We start from the raw sequence: 15,028 nt of genomic DNA, 5'->3' as shown, positions 1-15,028 counted from the left end.
GAGTGAGTATTTGAGTTGAATCTTTAAGTAGTTATGGTCATGGGTGCTGGCATCAAAGTGCAAGTGGTTCATCTGCACCCCCTGGACAGAAAGTAGGTACATAGCTATACTTGTATAGTTCTATATTTTATATTGGTTAGTATGTGTAGATGAGATGCACCCCCTGAAAATAATCCTGGCAGCACTAATGGTTATGATAAATATAAAATGCCAAGACATAATAGAAAATTAGAGCTAGGTTTTCTTTTGTTCTTTATTAATAATTGTAGGTCATAATGATGACATTATTAAGATTAATACATTTTTCCTATAGCATTTTTCAGTTTTTATGAGCTACCTTCTAAATAAAATTATTTAATTGAATAATTCTTATGATGGATCAATAATTTGAAATAAAACGAAGCAATTCTGGGAATAATTTAATCCTCTCTTTTACTGATATTTTAGAAATGTCAATATGAATTTTAAATATATTATATGCTTTAAATTTTAAATGGTTTTGTGAGTATGTATTTTTTAGATGATATTCTAGGATGACTTTATTTGAGGATAGTTTATATCATTACATAAAATTTTCAAAAAAAAAACTAAAAAGAGTCCTGATAATATGTAATTGTGTATGTGTTAATATTTTTATTAAATTTCTTATTTTAATATATGTAACACATCCCACTATAATATTTTACTGAAAATGTTGCAAACTATAGTGCAGCTTCTTTAATATACAAGTTCTATTACATGTTGTTTCAAAACTGTTGATAAATCTGTCCATTACATTCTATATCCATTGTTTGCACGCATTTGTCTATCCAAGTTCTATCAATTTATCACCTTTTAGTGTAACATTCCTGTTGATTTAGTCTAACATTCAGTGGCCTTGAGGTTTCACACAAATAAAGATTTTGCAGTCATATAGTAAATACAATCCTTTGTTTTCTTATTGATAATTATGTTTAGCCTCAATTAAACTAGTTCTAAAATAGTGGATATTTTAAATGTTATTTCAATACTTGATTTATTTCCTATTCTGTTTTTATGATCATTCTTGTAGACACATAGAGTCTCATATATCATTATATCATATTTTGTTTTTAAATAAAGAGCTACATTTTTTTATTATCTGGAGGGTGATATTTGAAAAGCAGCAATATATCTTACTTACTTTTGCCCTCCTAGAGATATAGACTCTTATATTGAGAGTGTTAAGTGATAGGGAGACAATTGTGCCTGTTTCATTTTCCTCTGCAGCTTTATGTGTCTTTCATATACAATTGGTACCATTGGATACTCTGTCCCACTCTGTATCTTTTAGTCATAAACATTTAGTTGTTATTATTCTATAAACAAAATTTTGGTCTAGCAATGGGCTCTAGTTTATCTCCATTATTAGCTGATATACCTATGGAAGATTTTGAAACAAACAATATTTCTAAACAAAATTTAAAACCCACAGTATGGTGGAGATATGTAGATGATGTATTCTCAATATGGCCTCGTGGATCAGAGTTGACACATTCTTGAATGATATAAACAATAAAGAAGAGACAATAACATTTACCATGGAAAAGGAATATAATAACACACTACCTTTCCTGGGTGTTTAAATCTCTAAGAATGATAGGTACTGGATATGAGACTCAGGTGTATAGAAAACCAACACACATCAACAGATATCTTAAGTACAAATCAAATCACAACATCAATATTAAAAAAGGAATCATTAAATCCTTATATGCTAGAGCCAAAATTATTTATTCTAACAAAAATTCTTTCTTGGGGGAGAAATATTTGTTAACATCTGTTTTATTAAAAAATGATTATCTTTCATTGTTTATAAATAAGACATTTTTAATAATTGACCAAATGGAACATGCATGGGAAAATGAACATAGGGTTCAATAGAATGATTCTGGCTATACTGAAAGTATAGCCCTAAAAGAAACAGATGGTAAAAAGATAAAAATCAAAGAAGTGGCTCTAATTATGCTCAATGAGACCAATTGTGTCACAAATTCCTTGGCAGAATGCAGTAGGATCTGGTTACCCATACTAAAAAAGGAAGTTAACAAAAGGATAATACCACTATTAGTAAGTCAGTAACATATCGAGGATACATCATTTATGTTTTTGAATAACATACATATAAAATCAGAGTTTGCTGTTTATTCAGAGTAAACTAAATGTAAGACCAAATATTACCATGTCGGGATAGTATTATTCGGTTTTTTCTTGGTTTTTTCCTCATAATTTACTATGGAATCACTAACGGGAGAGTCATCATTGCATGTGGTTGTCTTTTTAAAGGCAAATCACATTGACTATCTTACAATAAAGTTGTCCCAGGAACTCAACTCAGCAATATTGGCAATATCATTTTAAAGTCGTCTATTTTTAACATGTATAATATCTTATGTGGACCATGTCACCAACGTTGAGGTCCTACAGCGCATGACAAAAGAAAAAGAAGTGCTTAATTTAATTAAACAACGCAAGCTTGAGTACCTCGGCCACGTGATGCGGAACGAAGAAAAATATCGAATTCTTCAACTTGTTATGCAGGGTAAAGTATTTGGCAGAAGAGGACCGGGACGCCGTCGTATCTCGTGGTTGAAAAATCTCCGACAATAGTTTGGGATGACCTCAGCGGAGCTGTTTCGCAGAGCAGTCAACAAAACCATGATAGCCTTGATGATCGCCAACATCCGTACCGGATAAGGCACTGAAGAAGAAGAATAATATATATCTGAATTGTCAGTATGAAAGAGTCAGATAAAATTAAATTATTAGAAGAATTTTTCACCAAGTAACAAAAAACAAAATTTGTTTAATTTATTTTTTTTGTATTTTGAGAATGATTTCTGAAGTGGAAATTGAAATGTCAATAAACCTATTTTAAACTTAAATTGTGGCTTATTCCCAATTAAAATAGTAATTTCTTTAACATGTCACAAAAAAATAACTTCAGAATAATATGTTATTATTGTTTTTACCATCTGATTTTTTCCCTTTCAATTTCTAGCTATTCTCTCACCTTTCACTCCATCATCTCCCCCATGTGAAAAAAGTTCCTACTCTAACCAAAACCAAGGTATTCCCATATTACAGAGATTGGCTCGATGATAGCAGTTTAGATTAAATTATATTATTTAGCATTATAGCAGTTTTGCTATATAGCTAGTCACTAGTTACCAGTAATTATGAGATTTTTAATTTATAGGGACTTAAAAATTTGACAAAATTTATTATAGCTTGGTCAGTCTATAAAGTTAATTACATACATAATTTATGGATTTCTTGAAATATATATATAAATAGTGCAAAATTATACAACTTTATTACCTGTTAAAAACTTATGACATTGAGATACAGATAACATTTTTATGTACTTAATTTACTATGTACATATAATATTAGGTCAAAAACTGGAAATCTTAAAGAATATTGAAAATAAGGTCATTATAAAAGTCTATAACATATCTCAGTTTACAACTTACGATATTTAAAAAAAGTGTTGGTAATTAAAGCTTAAAAAATCTTCAATTTTCATCAATATTGTACCTAGAATATTTGAAGGGTACAGGAATAAAAGGGGCTCTTCGACAGTTTTTGACTTTTACAACTTATTATGCTAAGTTGTTTCAAATTTTATGGTGAATCATCCAATGCTTTTAAAAGTTGATAAACGGGGCTCATTCTGCTTATATTTCATAAAATTACAATCTCATACAGGAATAAAAGGTGCTGACTGCAATACAAACAAACTAGTAAATAAGGGACACATTGCAGACTAAAAAGCGATAGAAGGGGCTGTTTATGTGTGTTCAGCGAAAGAACTCACCCTTTACCTGACCTGAGAAATTCGCCATACTTTCAGTAGCAACTGTTCATTGTTGCATCACACTTTACTCTTACGCGTTCTTTGTAGAGAGATTATACGTTTTTGATGTCTGTGTTGTTTAGCTAAAATAGTGTTCGTAAGAATTAAAATGAGTAATGAAACTAGTATTGATGGTATGAGAGTGTGTGTAGAGCCAAAAACTAAGAAAATAAAGTCACACGGACGGATGGCAGACTTTGTAAAAAAAAATAAAACTCGCGAGTCACGAACAGGGGCTATCATGTGAGTGCAAAAGGAAGTGTTTCGAGCAAATACCAGAACAAGTTCGACAAACTATACTGCAAAACTTCAATATTCTTGAATCTCATGATGTAGAAAATAGCTATTTGAGTGGTTTGATCTCAGTTTTGCCATTTCAAAGACCGTCGAAGAATGAAGATGCACGCCATTATGACGCTGTCTACAAGTATAGGGTGCTCGCTATGATAGAGTCTCAGGCGACAGAGGTTACCATATGTAAGAAAGCTTTTATGTCGATTCATGGTATAACTAAGAAGAAAATTGAATATTTAGTCAGTAGTCTGAAGAAAACAGGGATCGCCCCAAGTGATAAAAGGGGAAAACATGGAAACCACCACAGGCTTGACGACGAAATTAAAAGTAAAGTACGCGGACACATCAACTCATTCAAGGGATGGACTAGCCATTATAGTCTTCACGGCTCAACCAAACTGTATCTACCAGAAGAATTAAACGTAAAAAAATGTACAGGATGTTTCTAGAGGACAAAAAAGACGTGACATTATCTTATGAAACATACCGGAGTATATTCTGCACAGATTTTAATATAAGTTTTGGTTATCCACGCACAGATACTTGTAGTGTATGTGATGAATATCAAATTAAAGTTAATGCATTAGAAATTGAAAAAAAAGGTACAAATCATCCGAATCGCTCAGCATCCCTTGATCGTATTATTCACAAATTACATGTAGAAAACAAAATACATAAACTAAAAGCAGGCACTTTCTATGACAGAAAACGACAGTCTCGAATTAACAGTATAAATAAGGCAAATTTTTCAGAATATATCTGCATAGATTACGGAAAAAATCTTCCAGTACCTAATATTCAAACTAATGATGCCTACTATAAAAGGCAACTTTCTGACTACGTATTTAATATTTACGTACTGGCTACATCACAAAGTATCTTCTACATGTATCCAGAAATAAAGGGGAAGAAAAGTAGTGATGACGTTTGTTCTCTTGTTCACCACTTCGTGTACAATATTATGCGACGAAATACAAAACGCCTAAGTATCTTTTGTGACTCTTGCAGTGGCCAAAACAAAAATTTTACAATGTTTCAGTTCCTTCATCATTTAGTTCATGTAGAAAAAAGTTGGAATCTGTAAGGATGACATTTCCAGTAAGAGTGCGATAAAAATATGGGACTTATCAATACTGGAACTAGGACAGAGGTTTCTGACGATTGGATTGAGGTAATTAAGGATGCTCGTCAAACACCGACGCCATTTGAGGTAATTAATGGTGACCATTCATTTTTTCGAAGTTGGACATCCCATCTTGATACGATATATGCCAAGAAATCAACATTTCCATCACGACCGATAAAGGAACTAAAAATTACTAATTCAAACACTAACATCTACTTCCGTTCAACATACAATGGAGTGTGGGAACAGGCCTCTATCGCTGGAAGAAACAAAAGACACATAAAGAATATACTTGGTACTGAATTCATACTACCAGGATCTGCCTATGAAGATGTCTTGCCAATTTCTGCAGAAAAATATAAGGACCTACAAGATTTAAAGAAGTTCTGTTCACCGAATGCTGCCGAATACTACACTAAGAAGTTTTTTTAAACTAATGTAACATTGTAAAATTAAACATCTATTGCTATGTCAATAAACAGTAGAAACCTTATTTGCATTAATTTCCCCACAGATAAACCCAACTCTGCGTTTAGATAAAGTACAAAAATGGACACATTGCAAGAATAAGCCCCTTGTTCCTTTGCAGATATCTGACATGGTGCGTGAATGTTAACAGATCGTCTATAACGAGTACATAATTAGACAAACAAAAGTAAATTTATATTAAACAGACATTCAGTAATAAGGGGATATTATTTTATACTTGTTTATGTGTGTTATAAAGAGGTCATATGTAAATTATCCCTTAAATATTGATTTACTCAAAATGAACAAAATGTCGATAAGCCCCTTTTATTCCTGTACCCTTCATGTTTTGTTGCAAAAACTGCACTTTTTTGTTTAATTCCTATTTGCCATTAAATATAGAAATACGTATGTAGGTAAGTAAATATGGCTTTCATTCACCCGTGGAAAAATATATATGACTATATCAATACAGTTGATTGTCAGAAAAAATCGATTTTCCGAACACCAATGTCCCCCAATTAGTTCGGATAATCGACACTCCACTTTAGTTTAAAAGATAATTAGGTTTTTTTAATATTGTCTGTAGAATTGCAGAGATTTGACATCAAAAAATATATTTATGTTCAAAAGATTTTTAATATAGTCTACTGTTGTCTAAAATTATAAACATAGCGAAATATTTAATTTTGGTATACAGGGTTGGTCTGTTGAGTTTTTGAGGTTTCTTAAATGGAACATCCTTTATTTTAGTAATGATATGCTATTTTATGATAACTTCTTTATAATTTATTAAGCATTCCTTACCCCTAACTGCTTAAATTTGTGAGTTATTCATGATTTTTTGAACCAAACAAACATTAGGTGAAATTTTATTAGGTTGGCCATGAAATTATTCAATCAAAAATAATTTTTGCTTTTTGGAAATTGCAATAATGAGGATAACTATAATCAAAGAGAAGAATTTTGTTGGTGAGTTTATGAACAATTCAGAATGATGCATATTTCTTCGAATATGTTTAATTTTGAGTTGAAGCTACTTTCCACAAAAGTGATATTATAAACAGACTAATTTCCACTATTACTCGATTTCTAATTTACACTATATTTTCAATAGTAATACCACTAGTGATTCAATTTTCGCGATAAGTCTGTCGATTTACTTCTAAACGAAACTGAGTTGCTTGAAAACACCACGAGTCAGAAGAAACTCAGTTGAGTTTAGAAATAAAAGACAGACTTATAAGCTAAATTAAATCACGAGTGGTATTTTATTAGACTATTTCATGAACAAAGTGATAGGTCAAAAATTCAGTAGAATAAGAGGAAGGAATTTAGTTAGTCTTTCGTTGTTATTTTCTGCATCTAATTTGTAGTTGCGATCCACACAGAACTTCATAAATTGTCTCCATATATAAGATTTAGATTTTCTTCTGTTACTCGGTATATTTTCTTCAATGTTTTGGTTTATAACTTCGTTTGAAGTACCACCGAAACGACTCATTTTGACGTATACAGCTACAATAATTTTTTTGGCAAACGTCAAACTTTGCTTTGCGATCGGTATTCATGGTTACGTCGTTGAAAACACGAAGCTGATAGACCAATCAGAATTGAAAGACAGTTGGTGTTTTCGCGATAACACAAGCTGTCTTTGGTTTGTGATTGGTCAGATTATGTGAAAATTTTAAGATAAGTGAAATAGTCACCTAGAGTCAAACAACATGATCATTAAATGTTTACTTTTTTTCTTCCCCTTCTTTTTCGAGGATCATGTAAATGATTTCTTTTGTTTTAACAAAAAGCATGTCCAGTACAAATTGTTTATTTTCATTACTTTCAATAAACTTTGAATAACAAAACCCTTTTTTGCAAGCAATACGTAAACTACTTGTATGTTAAAACCGAAAAAAAAATCAAATTTCTAAAATAACTTAAAATTGCCAGGTGATCCTAATTTATGTTCGGCAGTGTAATTTGGTTTTGTGTATCTTTTATGAAAAACACTCATAAAAAAGAAGCATACATTTATTTACTCAGTTTCACATATTCTCATAGAATTCTTTTTTATTGACATCTGTCAAAAATATAACATCGATGACATCATATATGACATATGATACATCATTTGAAACCTCTTGTTTCACCTAACAATTTTTTATAATTTAAATGAGAATCACATCTCATTAATATTTTAAATTATATTATTCATCATCACTTGCCTTTACTTTTTCTTTTTTAATTCCAATATGCATATTAACGCAAATTTATTTCCAATTTTAATTATTACTGAGTATTCGAACTTGAACTACATCCTTATGTGTTCCAATTTGTAAAATCCTAAACAATGTTTCATCAATAATTCAGAGATATTAGAATATTTTGCTAAGCTCCTTCAAATGAATAAAAAAAAGTCAATCAATATTTAGTTTTTAATTCTAGCAAGCTTACCATAAATTAAAACTCATCTGTTGGCCGCATTCACAGTGACGCAGGTATAAGATTTTTTTCCGAATGTCAAAAGTCGTCGTGTTATAAACCGATCATACTGCACTTGTACAGAGTGGTCCTTAAGTAATCGTACAAACAGAAACTGTAGATTGTGCACTTTAAAATATTACGATTTAAGCCAACTTGCTTTAATAAAATGTTGATATTAAGAAAGATACAGGGTGTTAAATTGGAAATTTAAAATTTTATTTTTCGCTATAACTTTTACGTTTGTACATATTTATGGACAAAAATTTACAATTGGATGCTTTTGAGTAGGATAAATAATAATTTTATACATACTTTAATGTAACTGATAGAGGACGCCACATATACCACATGTGTGGCATACATTCGCGCTTTACTTTTTTGCTTTTTAAGCTAGGCTCTATTTTTGTTAAAAAATATTAAAGGTACATTATTTTTACAAAGAAAAGGTATACTTGTTAATAACTTCAAAATTCAACTGTTTTCGAGATAATCGCATTATATAAGTCAGCTGCATAATAATTCTTAGTTGTGATATTTGTGCGGTAAAGCACTGAATACCTGTGGATAAGCATAATTAATAGTTTATTCTTATTAAAACAACTCAAAGATGATAATGTAACATCCCAAAATGCTTTGTTATGGCTGCTAAATGTCTTATTGAAGAGAAGCTTTTATCTTCTTTAGGTTCTGTATCAGTATTCAGACGTTGGCCGTCATCATGATTACAATTTCCTTTTTCCCTTCTATAAGTTTCTATACTGGCGTTTTATTACTTTTTCTTTATTGTAAAATGCTGAGAACCCAAAATATGTGGTTTATGTAAGATGGTACACCCCACATTCTAGAGAGAGGGCAATGAGAACATACTTAAATACAACTTTCCTAAACGTTGGATAGGTCGTGGTAGTCATATTCCTTGGCAATGTGGTGAGATATTAATATAATTATTTAATTCATAAAAAATCTGAAAAGAATACTTATTCTTAATTGCGTAAATTGTTTATCCATTTTTATTAGGACAATTAGAAACTAGAGCATAGGTATTAAATATCACATATTATGTGTCTTATTTCGTAATACTTTTGCTATAAATCTAACCTTAAGACTCAGCATTTTTACAATAACATCATCGTTGGCCTAATAACTGATATGTTATAAATATAGTAAACACACAGGCAATTCAGTTCAGCATAATATTAGTTCGTTAGTAAATCATAATAGTCCATTTGTTCAAGATGTAATTATAGTTACTCGTAAGCTGTAACGTAATCATATAAATAAGTAATGGCATCGATACTTTATTCCGTGTGTGTATATAAGTAACCAATAAACGAGATACATCACGGTTTAATAGCTCAATCAACCCCTGCAACAAATAAGATGTAGTTCCGTAATATACCATAAGATTTGAATATGTATCCAAAAGAATATTCATCCATTATATAGTATAGCCACCACGTAGCCCAGAATTTAATTCGCTTGATTTTGGTGTATGGGGCGCATTAAAACAACGAGTCTATAAGAATCTTGGATGAGCAACAACAGCTTGGATGAGCAGTCATTTGTCACCCCAACATTTCCGTTAGATCGGGAGCCATTCTGTCTCCGGCTTCTGCAAGTAATGTAGCCTTTCTTAAGTAATTTTAAAGTGTTTGTTTGTCCTTTTGTAGTGTAGTGCGATGTACATTTATATGTTTATGACATTTTGTTCTTGTCGGATAGGCCACAATTGACGAAGTAAGTCTATAAACGTTAATCACATAAAAACTCTTTATCAACCATAAACTTCGAGTTTTTATCGAAGTTAATCAATTTCTTTGGTTAAAAAAAACGTTTCTTAGCTTATTTCAGATGCCCCTGAAGATGATCTAGGGATCGAAAGTACTTGGGCAAGATTTAATTAAACTGTGCTCGATATATGCCTTTTATCTGATCAAAGTTCATTTATTCGAGCATTCAACCTTTTTATTTATTTATTCAATTTATTTAATATGAGACGATCTTTTATGGAATATATTGACAAATGAATTAAAGGAAATGGTGGACATATCTTACATAAGACATATCATAACACTTACTTTGACAAAAAGTTTAATGTTATTTAGTTTAACTATTTCTTAATTTGGTTTGTAAATACAATGTTTTTATTATGACTTTAATTTAATATAAAACGTAAAATGTTTTATGTAAAATCCTATTATCCTATTATTTTGTCAAATCCTATTAATTAGCATGCTGATATATTTATTTTATTTAATATTTCGTTAACTATTAATTTTAGTTAAAGGTATTTTATACCAAAATTCAGAAGTATTAGTGTTTTTGTGAGTTTTTTCCTTCGTTGCCTGGAGTAATTGTGTTAAATTAGAATTATGCAGCTTATTTATAAAATGCAATTATCTCGAAAACTGTTGAGTTTCGAAGTTATTAACAGGTATACGTTTTTTGTTAAAATAATGTATCTTTAATATTTTTTATGACAAATATCAGTAACTTGAAGAGCAAAAAAGTTAAGTACAAATTTATGCTACATATTTGGCACCCTCTGTCAGCTTCATTAAAGTATACATCAAATTATAATTCCTCGTATTTAAAAGTACCCAGTTGTATGTAAATTTTTATACATAAATGTTCACAAACATGAAAGTTATAGCAAAATATTAAATTTTAAAAGTGTAGAATCTACTGTTTCTTTTTGTACAATTACTTAAGGACCACCCTGTATATGAGATGGATTCGCCTTCAAAAGTTTTGTTAGATTTTTAAGATTCCTAATGGACTTTTTCTGTGACATATCGAAAAGTAAATTGGATCTTGTTTTAATTTTTTTTTAATTTTTTGTGATTTTTTTAAGCAATTAGAAAAAAGTGCAGATACAAGAATGAGCTTATAACAATTAAAAAAGGAGGATCGAAGAAATCATAGAATTATCTCCATGCTAACCTTCCACTTTGCGAAGCAGTGCTGCAGGTCATCTTCCTATAAGCTGTAAAGTAGCTGCGCCGATTTTTGTGTCCTCTAATGACTCGTGGTGGATTTTTTCAAGTAGGAATGGATTTTTGGGAACAGTTGAAAGTCGCAGTGTACTAAATCTGAGGAATAGGGAGGGTGTTCCATGACTGATCTGGTTTTTGGTCAAATAGATCTTAACAGCGTGTGAGTTGTAAACCGGCGCGTTTTTATGATGGATAGTCCAGGATTTCTCTGTCCCCATTTTGAGCCTCTTTTTGTGAATTTTTTCTTGGAGTCTTCTTCGGTCTTTTGACTCTCGGAGAGTTTGAACTCTTCCACGGCATGAAAGGTTTCAGAGTCATAATGAAAATTACATGTTTTGTCACAAGTTATGACCCTTGACAAGAAGTCTTTACGATGAATCCTCTGTTAGGAATCTGGGCACAAGCTTAGCACACACTTTCCTCATGCAAAATTTGATTCACAGTTTCTTTATTAATATCCACATGTTCAGAAATGTCTTTGATACTTAATCGACGGTCTTTTCGAACACTTTCGATCACTTTTTGATGTCACAGACCCCCGGAGCACTCATCATCTTCGACATCCTCCCTCCTCTCATTATAACGTTTGTACCAATCAAAACTCACACGGGATAGTCACGATAATACCGTGTTTAAAAAAAAACTTTAAATTTGTTGTTTTCTCAATTTTTTATCCAACATTTTTTCGGCGCGAGCAATTTTTTCATCTTTTTTATTTGACCTTTATAACTAGATCGTTTGTTGCAGCTGCTTTTTACCCAGGATTAAGGGATATACAGAAATATCTCTAAACCATGCCCATGTCATTCTTCGCGCTATACAGGTGCTCTTTAAAAAATCAGTCCGGACATTAATTATTGTCAGCGCTCATAAATCTTAATGTTAATCTGCTAGAACAGATTAATGCTTAAATATAACATCTGCTATTGTTTGCTGCTACAGAAGATGCCTTCAAATCGCACAAGTAACTCCGTTTCTCTCAGAACTAAGAGATGCCTCAATTTGCTTTTCAGTCGGAGTCCCTGAGTTTGCAACAGTATTTATTACAAATTTAATTTCTTCTCAATGGTCCAAAATTGCTGAATTTTTCAACGTTTGTTTAAAATCGACAGTTTAAAAGCTTAGTCAGAATGGTAGGTGTCTCAGCTGAGATTAAGAAACACTCTAAAAGCCAAAATTATACTGCCCAAGAGTGCCCAAATGGTTTTCCAATGCTATCTACGTAATTACTTCTCCACGAGCGGAAGTATAAGAGTCTTGGATCAGAATTTGTCTACTGGAACTGTTTTCTTCTTTGTGCATTTTAAGAATAAATTCTTTCTTCCCAATCTTCATATATCTCGTGTCAATAACCAAAATAATTTTATGGTGGCCCATTAAATCTATACCTAATATAACTGGAACCATTATGTCCGACACAAGTACATACTTTATGTGACATTATTCTACCACAGATCTTGATCTGGATTAAAATTCCTTAAAGAACACCATCGTTTCGCCACTTGCTGTAGTGATAATGTACTTTCTACAGAGTTCGTATCCAATTTGGTAAAAGTTTCATTCACAGTAGTATGAGTGATTCCAGTGTTGCTTAGTATTTTCGGCGATTTTTTTTCCACTGTGGGACTGTTTTCTCTAACTTGCAAATAGAGACTTTCAATTGGAGCACAAATCATTCAGATTCTACCCCCTAAAAATCTTAATTTTTTTGTTCGGTGACTTTTTGTTAATAATCTTGCCGAAGTGGTAACTTTATTACCTTGCAAATATCCAAGTTTTAACATTTTTAGCACGGTCGTTTAGGAACTGTTCTAGAGAGTGATAGTTGTTGATACCTCGTTTAGAATTCCAGAGCTTGCTACTGTTTCTCCAACAGTATTTGGATTAGCTAATTTAAACGTTTGTGCAAGTTCTCGGTATTTAACACGGAAAGAGTTCTATAAATCGTCTGGAGGTATTTGTCACCGACCCCTCCTGCGGGACACTCTGGATAATATCAAGCTCATCACGTCACATAACCAGTACGTCTTTGTAGATGTGTATGAGAAATTTTGGTATTTTTGCGGAATAATCAAATTTCATATAGCAAGAATTATTGTCAGATAAATTGGTCTGAAGTTGTCCGCAATAAGTTACTATTATATTAATGGCGTGGTATTGATGTAAATATGATTTCCAATATTACTAAAAGTATGTTTCTCGACTGATAGAAGATGGGTAACTCTTTAGTTATGGTTTTTTTAACCCTCTTGGTATATATTTTTTTTTTTACTAATACAAAATATATTGGTATAAAATTCGAAAATATAACCTTGAGACAGACGTTTCAAAAAATTGATAATTATATAGTGACCTCAATTTTTGCTTGCCAGTGTTTTGAATATAATTCATATTTATGTTTTTAACCCTCTCTACTTCTACGACACTGATAAGAATTTTATTTACAAATAGGAAATGTTTTTATTTGTGTTTTAATGGGTGATATCGGTTAAACGATAAATCACGATAAAACTAGAATTGTTGCTTTGTTATTCGAGACTTATTATCGTAAAAATAATTCGGAGAGTAAGGTGCACATTTTATAAAAATCAATGACTGTTCATTCTCTTCTAATAATGAATAAGTGAAATGGTAAAATGGATAACTTTTTTTGTGATAACTTGGAACTCTTAGTATTTTTTGTTTAATTTTTTTGATGCATCCGTGATAAAGGTAACAATTTTATGTTGTACATATAGTATGGTATGGGCATGGGCAAAAACAAACTACATACATTGAAAACTGAAGCTTTATTAAATATGAAAAAGTTAAATAACACAAATTCAAATAGTGTCAATTTTTTCTACATTAAAAAAAATATGTGCGAACTCTCTCTCTCTCTATGAACTGTGGCTACTAAGCGAAGCAAAGGGCACATTACGCACTTTTTTAGCTAGGTAGGGCTTCTAGTGGTTGATTGGCTAGACCAACGCACTTCCTTAGTCGCTATTTGCTATCTACGCACTTTCCGGTCTTTTGCACGTCTGCTTTTGTTTCACCATCTTTCTGTATAACTAAATCCCCTAGGTATATGTATTTTTCTACTTCTCTGACCTCATCCAACTTAATTGTGTAATTGTCTTCTTTAATTTTAAGTATTTCCGTTTTATTTGTGTTTAGGTTTAATCCTACTTTCTTAGCTATGTCTAATAGCTTTTTAATGTGTTCTCCATCTGACGTTTATTTCCTCTCAGAAAGCATACACCATCGGCAAATTCTTACTTACTTACTTACTTAATCAGTAGACCCATTTGTACCTTTCGGTGTTGAGCCGTTTAAAATACAATTCATTAAATTACAATATTTGGCAGTCTTCTGAGGTGTCCTAGCTCTTAACGAACTTTCTCCATTCCTTCCTATTGGATGCCATCTGTGTTGCTTCCTGCCAAGTCTTACCCTTACTCTGCAGTATCTGCGAGATGTCACTGTTCCATTCTTTAATGAGTCTTCCTCTTCTGTTCTTCCCTATTGGTTTGACGTCCCACACTCTTTTTACTTGTCTATTATTGTCCATCCGGGTTAGATGTCCGAACCATGCCAATTTTTTCTCTTTGATTGACTCGAGTATCGGTTTGATTTTGAGTCTTTCTCTTATTTCTTCGTTTCTGATTCTATCAGTTGTTTTTACTCCTATCGTTCTTCTGAGGTATTTCATCTCTGCTGCCTGAATTCTGCTCTGATGTCTTTTGTTTAATATCCAATTTTCTGCTCCATATGTCACTGTAGGTCTATATATTGTTTTGTATA

General features: G+C 31.7%; 1 protein-coding gene across 5 annotated transcripts in view; it reads left to right on the top strand.

Moving 5' to 3' along the window:
• The window catches only part of Ufd4 (ubiquitin fusion-degradation 4-like), a 165,112-nt gene that overhangs the window by 1,220 nt on the left and 148,864 nt on the right, over positions 1–15,028 (top strand). The window contains exon 1 of one of the 5 annotated variants that reach the window (XM_072534599.1): positions 13,782–13,954. The exons of the other annotated variants lie outside the window; for them this stretch is intronic. The gene's annotated coding sequence lies outside the window, so the exon portion shown is untranslated. Of the gene's footprint in view, positions 1–13,781; positions 13,955–15,028 lie in introns of those variants that run through there. 5 annotated transcript variants of the gene reach the window in all.

This window comes from Diabrotica undecimpunctata, chromosome 6 (genome assembly GCF_040954645.1).
Source record: "Diabrotica undecimpunctata isolate CICGRU chromosome 6, icDiaUnde3, whole genome shotgun sequence".
Taxonomy (NCBI): Eukaryota; Metazoa; Arthropoda; class Insecta; order Coleoptera; family Chrysomelidae; genus Diabrotica; species Diabrotica undecimpunctata.
This window is presented reverse-complemented; position numbering and strand designations above follow the sequence as displayed.